Source organism: Pinus tabuliformis, chromosome X (assembly GCF_031772625.1).
Source record: "Pinus tabuliformis cultivar Carrire ecotype Pingquan chromosome X, CPIR1, whole genome shotgun sequence".
Taxonomy (NCBI): domain Eukaryota; kingdom Viridiplantae; phylum Streptophyta; class Pinopsida; order Pinales; family Pinaceae; genus Pinus; species Pinus tabuliformis.
The window spans coordinates 333,638,657-333,649,206 of NC_142308.1; positions in this window are offsets into that span (position 1 = coordinate 333,638,657).

The following is a 10,550-nucleotide window of genomic DNA, read 5'->3' on the forward strand; positions in this document are numbered from 1 at the left end:
CATTTGTCTTGTTGAGAATAATAACCGCCGCATGTGCAGCTTCACCCCAGAAGGTTGCAGGAGTTCCTGATTCATCAAGCATAGCACGAGCCATTTGTTGGATTGTTCTGTTCATTCTTTCAACTACTCCATTTTGCTGAGGAGTTCTAGCTGTAGAGAATTCTCTCCTTATCCCATGTTCATCACAGAAATCGAAAAATTCATTTGAAGTAAATTCCCCACCTCTGTCGGATCTGAGGCACTTAATTTTGTGACCTGATTCATTTTCAACCAAAGCTTTGAAGGATTTGAATTTTTCGAATGCTTCATCTTTGTGCTTCATAAGTCCTAACCAAACAAACCTGGAGAAATCGTCAATAAATAATATCAAGTATTCCTCTCCTCTAGGTGTTCTTTTTCTGAATGGTCCACATACATCTGTATGTACTAGCTCAAGAGGCATGCTGGCTGATCCTTCTTTCTCTGGAAAGTTAGTTCTGGTTTGTTTTCCAAACTGACATGATCTGCATATGGTGTTGTCAGGAATTTTGATATCTGGAAGATCGCGAACTGCCTGATATTTGCAAGCTTTCCTTATTTGTGAGAAGCTTAGATGTCCCAACCTTCGATGCCATAACCAGTGCTCTTCATCCTTGCTTAGATAGCATTGTTGTTGTCCTTCATCAAATATGTATAGATTATTTGGAGTTCTTTTTCCTTTGAGAACTGTTTTACCTGTATCAAGATCACGAACAAGACATCCATTTGATCTGAATATAACCTCGGTTCTTTGATCACACATCTGGCTGACACTTAGTAGATTATGCTTCAATCCATCAACAAACAAAACATTTCCAGCCTTAACATCTTCTTTTAAAGGAGCAATACCTTTTCCTTTTATAGTTGCAGGAGTATCATTTCCAAAAGAGACTTTCTTTCCCTTTTCTAAATTAGAATAAGACTCAAGTTTTTCTTTATCACCTGTCATATGCTTCGAACATCCACTGTCAATGTACCATAGATTTTCTTGTCCTTCTGCATAAAATGCTATCCCACATCTTTCTGTTTGAGGTTCCTTTATTCTCCATGTTTTGGTCCTGAGGCTTGTTCCTTTTTCTGTTCTTGTACCTTTCTTTCCGGAAACCTGCTTCTGCATTCAAAGTCTTCATGTCCAAAATTATTGCAAATAGAACATTCAACTTCATTTTCAAGAGCTGAAAAGTTGTTATAGGTCCTTTTTGTAATCCCTGTCATACTTCTTTGTTTTTGAGCTTCCCTAGTCATGATTGTTTTATACGCAACACATTGAGCTGCTTTGTGACCAAAGTTATGGCAAGAAAAGCATTGTCCATTGAAGAAGCTTCTGCGATTATTGAATCTACCAGCCAACTGATTGTAATTTCTATTTTCATCTATTCTTGAACCAAATTGAGAAGATTTTACCTGTGGCTGGTTGTGGCTTTTGTTCACCCTTAAGCTGGATTGCCCCTGATAGTTTCTGTTTGACATTTGTCCCTGCTTTACCTGATGATCTTCCTTGTGCTCTTGCTCATTTCTTCTTGCTGCATCAAGATAACTTTTTGAAGTGGATGCTTGAGAAGTTTCTCCATTATAGCCCAGACCTGTCTTATTTAGTGGAGACCGCTGCACACTGATAATCTCATCCAAAGTTTCAGATCCTTTGACAAACTTGAGATTAATAGTTTTTGTTTTCTCAATTTCTTTTCTAAGACCAACAATTTCACCTTCTAATTTTTCAAGATGTTTTTCCTTTTCATCAATTTGAAATTGTAGAGTATCAATAATCATGTTCTTTTCTTCTATACATCTCTTGAGTCTAGTAATTTCATCATAAAGGTTATCCACATCTACAGCATCCTCATAATCATCATCTTCAAATGCCATTAACAACCTATATTTATTACCTTGTTCATCTTCATCACTGTTTGATAAGCCATCACTATCTTCATGGGTGTAGTAGCTTTTCTTATTTGCACTTTGTTTCTTGTTCCATCTAACTGGTTCCTTTCCTTTATCCTTATAAGAGCATTTTGCAGCATAATGACCTACTCTTCCACAAGCAAAGCATTTGAAAGGTAGCTTACCTCTGAACCTTCCAGAACCCCTTTGAAGATTTCTGACAAAATTTGATTCTTCTTCCTCTTCTTCTGGATCATGGCTTGCTTCATAGTGATCTTCTTTGCCTGATGCTTTAAAAGCAGCCTCCCTTCTGTCTGATGGTCCTCCCTTTCTCATTTCATAAGCAGTTAGAATTCCATGTAGCTGAGACATAGTGAGAACACGGAGATTTTCTTTTTCTTCTATTGCAGATACTTTAGATTCAAACTTGGGGGATAATGATCTTAGAATCTTTTGAACTACTATAGACTCCTTTATTTCTTCACCCAAATTTTTCATACAATTTACAATCTCATCTACCCAAAGAAAATAATTAGCCACACTTTCATCATTATACATCTTGAGAGTCTCATATTGAATCCTGAGAGTTTGAAGTTTAGCTTGTTTTACCTGTTCATCTCCTTCATAGCTTGTGATCATTTTGTCCCATATTTCTTTTGCTGATTTGAAGTGCATTACCTTCATGAATTCTGTTTGGGATATACTTCCTAATAGAGTACTGACTGCTTTTGCATTTGTTTCATACTTCTTTTTCTCAGCTGGATCTGTAGGAGTAGCTGAAGGAAACGCATAGCCTGTTTCTACAATGTCCCAAACTTCAGTACCAAGAGATTGAAGATATGCAGTAACTCTTACCTTCCAATAATTGAAGTTTGTCCCATCAAAAACCGGTGGCCTAATTGATGCTTCTCTCTCGTAGTTGCTCATGATGAACGATCTACCTTCAAGCGATCAAGCTTTTCTGAAGGACCTGCTCTGATACCAATTGTTGGAAATAATACTGAGAGGGGGGGTGAATCAGTATTATCTAGCAATTTACCAAATCTTCCTTATTTGATCTTTTGAATTATTCTTGCATATCAGTACCATAAAATAATGAGCATGAATAAAGAAAATAGACAGTCACACCAAAGAACACAAGATGTAAGGTGGAAACCCAATGTGGGAGAAAACCACCTGCTGCAATATGTCTCTATCTTCTTTCAAGAAATTCTTTTTACAATGATTTTGTACTGGTGCAGTCCTTTACCAGTACGCAGGCTGCAACCTGCAGAGAGCTACAACTCTCTCTCGTTTTCCAGTCTCTCCTGGAAGGGAGCTACAACCCCCTACTTCTTTTCATGAAGAATCAAATGATCAACACGTATACAACAGATACAGTCCACTACAGATATCAGATCAGTAATTACAGAAATAACCCAGAACACCTTATGAACATAAATATACAGTCAACAGATCATCTTAAGACAGGGACGCATATTTTCTTTCTGTGGCCTACGACTGGACGCAGTCTACCTTCTGCTGTTCTGCGTGCAGACGCACTATTCCTCTAAGCTTTGCTGCGACCGGCGCACCCATCAACACTATCGCGCCGCGTCTTTCGCTTCAGAGACGCACCCAATAACACAGTCGCGCCGCGTCCTTTGCCTCAGAGACGCACCCAATAACACAGTCGCGCCGCGTCCTTTGCCTCAGAGACGCACCTGAGCCCGGTCTTCCCTGCGTCTCGGTGCACTTGCCCTTCACTGAACCTGCGTCCCTTCAGATATAAAAGATATGAGGACTTCAGGACTGACCCAACCACTCAGATCTACTGATCTGATCATGCGCCAAAGAGATCACAGTCCATTAGAAGATTTGCCCTCATAGATCTGGACTAGATCTCACCAAAAGATATTCAACCAAGATGATGCTCAATCCAAATGAACTCCTTTGCTTTATATAGGCAAGCTCTTCCCCAAAACATGGAACAATACCACGAGCCGACACCATAGAAACACAAAACCGTCGGCTAGATACCACACAAGAAACCCCCACGTGCTTTTCTCTGCCTTGAAATGTGTGCACTGGGTGGACGCACCTCCTGAACGGCTGGCCTGCATCCCTGGACGCGGGTTCTGCATGGTATACCTGCGGGGACGCACATTCTGAACAGATCTCCTGCGTCCTTCTTAAAAATAGAGAGCTGATCATCAAGAATAGTGATCTACCACCTGAATGGGTTGCCATCAAGGACAACACCTGAATCATAATGCCAACAGCCATACCTCTAGGTGTGAGGTGGGGCGATGTGAAGTGATAGTCCCATGAAGGCTGAAATTGAGTAGGGTCCATTAAGAGTTTTTATCTCATGCATCGTACCTTGCTACGGGAGCTCAAAGTACATAGTAGTGGGAGGAATCAGTGGGATTGATGCAGTTAGAGATCAAAGTGACAGAGGCTAGAGCGGTCAGATACTGAAGAACGTAGAGAAGGATTGACAACAATGCAGAAAGGCAGAGTCAGCCGAAGTGCAAAGTTTTCAGTTGACAGAGGCAATAGCAGTCAGAGACTTTGATGACAGATGCATCATACTGATTCAAGTTGGATGTTTTTTTTGTTTCTATAGTTGTTGGAGCAACAACACTAGAGAGAATTGTTGCATGAATAACATTCCAAAGCTTCACGATCGGAATTGAGTTGAATTCCTTTCTTTTTGAGAGGGAGTGTTGAAAATAGCAACAAGAAATGATACAAATAGAATCCAGAAATTCCAATTTTAATTTGTACTTGAATTAAAATTGAATTTAGTCTCACACGTCGCTTGGAAATAATTAATTCATTCATTATGGATTAATTAGTTGGAGAAATTCAAGTTAGAAGTCTTTCTGAAGTCATGCAACAATTATCCCTTAAACTAAGGAGATTATCCCTTAATTAAGGAGATAAGATTGAGATATATTTGAGTTGTAATTAGTTAGATCAGTTTATTGAGTTAAGTCTAGTTATATTAGTTCCAAACTATTTGAGGAACTAATTGTGAGTTATCAGTCAGTTGATGCATGCATGCACTCAACCAGTGTACTCCAAATAACTAAAGATTCCCTCATCAGAAACTCATGCATGTCTATTCTGATAAAGACCCAGTTGAGAGACCCATGGGGCTTTGGATTGACAGTGAATGGGTGTGTTTTTAAGGCACTCCTTTTGATAGGTCACTGGTTCAAATCCCCCGTGGGTTCTTAGGTTAGTCTTAACTAGAAAAAAAAATACCCAGTTGAGAGTAAAGACAAGGACAGTGTACTATTAGTTGCATGTGTTGTCCTATAAAGTAAACTAATACATGCAGTCAAGGTAAGGTTCCTTGAGGATTGCGCATTTCTGACAGCAAGTGAGACGAGTATATCATCCACTTTGTGAGGTGAGAATCATCCACTAGGAATAGAGCAAGTAAATAGGATCTTGGAGGGCAAAGAGGAAGGCTTGTGAGAAGCTTTGATTGTCTGTGAGCATCCAGGAGGATTTTACTGAGATCTGGCTAGCTGTGAGAGCTAAGGCTTTGTATAATTCTAATGTATTTCCACCTTGTATGATAATACATATAGTGGGGTTTTTAGTTGAGGCTTTCCCCTGAGTATTTTCATGTGTATTGTGCATTGATTCTTCTTCTTCTGGTTATATGTGTTCAGCTTGATCTTGCTCAATTTTAAGCTTCCGCAAAGCAAAATTTGATAGTAGAAGTAGATTATAGTGTTTTTCTTTGGTTATATTGCATTATCGGGTTAATCTATAGTTAGATTTTCTACATGGTCTTAGAGCGATATTTGGAGAGAATTTGCAGAACTTCTACAAGTTATGGTAGTCCTTGAAATTGCATATATAGGCATTGATTTTAAAACTAGCTATTGCATCGAGAGGTGCAAGGGAACACCGATAGAAGAGGGAGCGTGGAAGAAAATGAGCAAGTGAAAAATATGGATAGTGAAATAAAATCAAAATTTGAGTTTCTATATCTCTTCTAAAGCATGTAGCAAGGAGGTTAACTTTAAGAAGAGAGTTACACTAACATAAATGTCCCAGGACATTGTAAATCTTTACAGGCACAAAGTATATCAACGTCTAACAGAATCCCTAAAAAGTGGAAATTTTGTAGAGATGTTACACAAATCAAAAGGACAATGGAAATCACGTGTTTACTAATGTTGGGGATGTCCAATCCCCCTTGATCACTTTTTACCCATATCAGAGACACAATATCAAGATTTTTTACCCCACCTTTCTTGCCCAATAAATTTTTTTGAGTACCTGTTCCAACATTTTATAGGCTACTTGAGAAGAAAAAAAGACAGAAACCAATGTGATCCACTACTAGAAATATATCAACAATTGCAATCTTCTTGGAAGGCAGTAACAATGAGAGAGAGAGATAGAGAGAGAGAGAGAGACCCTATTGTCTCACAATACAGGGATAGTAACAATGTAGCTGGCGACCTTTCAAAAGAGGCATTGGGGATGGGGTGGGGTATTTGGACCATTTCCATTTCTCAGCATGACATACAAATGATTTCTTTCATGAACCTTAGCTACAAAATTCTCTACAGACTTCTCCAATGATGTATTTTTGTTTTATAAAGCCATGAACATTCTTTGTTTGTTGATAAAGTTCACAGGTTTTGTGATAAGAAGACAACTTTTAGAGCCTGCTTTGAAAGCTCTAATATATTTCCTTTTAAAAATTTTTAAATCAGATCACTGATATGTAAGGAAGGTGTTCAACATCTTTATGAAAAACTTCGAATTTGGCATTTACAAGAAAAGCCAATTCCTACTCAAAAAGCCTCAATTCCCCTAACAGCTACAGGAGGAAGGTTCATCATGAAAAGAAGTCATACACCTGAATTTCTACAAAGCCATTATCCCTCAACTAAACTATGTGCCATAAAACATTGCAGATGTCTATAATTATCTGAGTGTCCCTAATGAGAGGGTCTTTCCAAGGAAGCAAGACAGAGAAAACAATTAGATTTGGCCTGAAATCATGCTAAAAAATTCTGGGTGGACATGAATCTCCACTAGACATGCTTAGCTGGAGATGCACCTCAGCTGCAAAACTTGCATGCAGTATTTGTAACGCCAACGTTATGAAGCGACTTGTTTATTTATCATTTTATGTTTGTTATTCATGTGATGAAATATATTATATAACACAACAATTATTCACAATCTAAACCTTTAAACTTATGATTGCAATGGATATCAGAAAAATTGTGAACAGGATAAGATGTCTATATACTAAATTACTTACCAGTACATCTTGAAATTCATCAAAATTGGTTGCTATGGTTTCCCACTGGCAAGGACAAATGACATTTACCCTAGTCTTATTTTTTACCTCAATCTTCTGGATCTCCCTGTATAAATGGTAAAAAATAATGGAATCATCCTCGTACCTTAAAATCAATCCAGCATATAAGTATTAGAATCAATTTATCACAACTTCCTAAAACAACCAAATAAAGAATACAACATGATGAACACATTAATTATAACAATAGCAAATACTCGAATAAAAAGACCTGGAATGAACCAAAAAGAAGAAAAAAGATAGGTTTGGTACAACAAGCCCTAGAGTTTTGGCTCTTTAATACCACTTGTCATGATCCTACCTATGGTCCAACTCAAAAAAGCAGGCACCCACATACTTAAAATATTGTTCCTTTTGTGCAATCTATTTCTAGAATCTCCAACTTATAACAATTAAGGCTTAGTGTATAAGTTCTAAAATTGTAACAAGTGAACTCATAATAAGGCTAAGATGGCCTTCAAATCATGAGAATCGCAACAATCTATAAACAAGAATGCAACATCAAAAACTCCATAATATCTACATCTTTACCAGTAGGAAGTTCCATGTGAATCCACCTCGATCCGCTCATTATGAAATGCTGAGATCTGAACCCCATGCTTAAGAGAACTATATATATGGGGTTGAATTTCCTCTTGTTGTCATGTATGAAAGGCCAAAAGATAATAGCCACTAGTTGTTCTCATAAATATTAAATGTAAGAAAAATATGCAACTAAAGAGAATATAAAAAAACACGGATATAGATGTAATGGTTTGCAAGTATTGGCACCACCAAACAGGCACACAATGATTTTTTTGAATACAAAAACAAAGATCTTGTTATCTATGAACTATTTTGGAAGCACTACAACAAAACTGCGATGTTGATCATGAGGCAACCAAGAACAATTTTACTTATGAAAAATGCAATTTTATTTAAAATATATATTATCACCAAATTTACATTAAAGGTAAAATAATAACAAACTCATGCCTTTCTTTAAAATTGGTCACAACGTGTGACGAATGGAATAATTTCATTTTGATGATACCACCAAAATAGAAATGCAAATATGTTTTATACCTCAACGAGAATCTCACATAGTGCTTTCAAAATCAACACCTGGGAACCACGATCAAGTTCCTTGTATGCTATGTTCTCCTCTCTACATAAGAAGGAAAGCCTCAGATCATAGACAAATAAAATCCATACAGTAACAAAAATACTTTAGGCTTAAACACTCACCCACGGACTGCAATAATTGGAAATTTCCCTTCATCTACATATATATGAAAGTAAATAAGCTACTTCAGTCACAACACATTTAAAAAATTAATTGTATTCAACGTGGAATAACATATTCTAGAACTATGTTTTTGAACTACAACGATCTGGTCCTATTGTTATAACCTACCTGGTACAACCGATCCTTAATCTTCTTACATAATACAAACACCCACATGTCACACCTAACAACACTTCTAATTATAGGAGGAATCGCATGCAAGACAAATAACTAGAGGTTGAGATGTCTTTCAATTGATATGTTCAAATGATCTAATTAAAATCTACATTAATAACAAATAAATTCCCAAAACATATTAATTCTCTACCCTTCCAACCATGTTCTTGAAGCATTCAAAACATATCCAAACAAAAGAATAGGTAATAAACAACCACATCCTCTTGTTATCCTGTAGCTTTTCTCCTTCACACTACATGTCTATAATAATCTCTCCAGAATCCAAACTCATTTTCTCCAAAGATTCCATCTTGTGGATTGTCTCATTGCAAGTAGTCTTGAGTTCTAGCCTAGCAACCCATATTTAAACATTCACAAATAGTTCCCTTCCCCATGTTGATCACGCATACACCCAGCTTATATGGACTAAATTTCCTGCTTTAAATTCCATGCTTGGTATACCAATAAGAGATTATGTCAATCAAAATAACTATCAAGAGCTACCACTAGTGATAATGACTAGCAGTAAAGAACAAATAAGACATACATAGATTGAAAAATATCTATTCCCATTGATACCATCAACTTACGGAGAAGTATAATGAAATGGCCTTTCAAAGCAATGAAATTCTTCCAATCCAAGCGTGTCATCAAGTTAGATTTTCCTATGGAGGAATCTAGAAACTCGTTAACATAGAGCTTCCTAGAACTCAGAAAATTCCAGAAATAGATTTGTATATGGGATGGGGATATTTTGATGGTGTCAAGGATCCTCACGTATGTGTGAAGTAGGGTACTTCCCATTCTTTAATGAAAATCATTTTAGTTCTTTCAAACCTGTTATTGGGCAAGGGGCTAACAATCAATAGAAATGTATGCTTCATTTTTGCCTCTTAAAATTACATCTATAACATACCTAGCACCCTCTTTCAACCATTGAGGATAGGGGGTACTTCTGAATTTTACATTTTTTTCATTTTCTATACTACTCTGATACCAATTTCTCCACTACCTTGCCATGAATATAAGAATTCATGTGGCAAGAAGGCATATGAAAATGTAAGAAGAATAGAATACACTTTGATCATAAATACCTATAGGATATCTTATATATGATCAAGGTGGTGGCTTATGCATATTAGACTATGTGTTAACAACTGTAATGATACCAATCTATGCACTTAATCTTATGGAATAATCATGACCTTGTTGAATAGTACTAATACTTATTACATTGTGTACAAGCCATCCTATGCTTTCCCTTATTCTATATGGGTATCTATCATCGGTCAATCACAGTAAGGTTGTGACACAATTATGGTAGCATATTAGAGTAGTCATAGTCATGGGATTAGTACCCTTATGAATGATAGTATAGTTCAAGCTCAATACACTTAGCTCAATCATGCCCTATTGCTTTACCACTATAAGCATTGAGTACACTAGTTTCCATAATCAATGATCTTCACAACCCACAACCCGTATTCACAAGTTTGTACATAGTTAACATAGTTGTAACCTTGACAATATGGATAAGCTATATTAGGCAATCACACTATCTATTAGTATAAGCCTTTCTATTAAGCCCATATAAGGTGACACTATTGATCATGGTTGGTATTATTGTTACTAACACTTTGACTAGAATAGAGCTTGTATCTTATAGATAAGAAATCACTTCATATTGTTCATGTAACTTGTAATATGGTATTTATAAGTGAATACAATTATGACACTAATGAAGAACTTCAAGAAATATTTGTTTTCTTCAACATTATTTATTGCAACTATTCCAATTATGACTTACAAGATGGGATTCTAGTCTTTATATTAGGTGGTACAAAATAACACAGGTGATGGAGT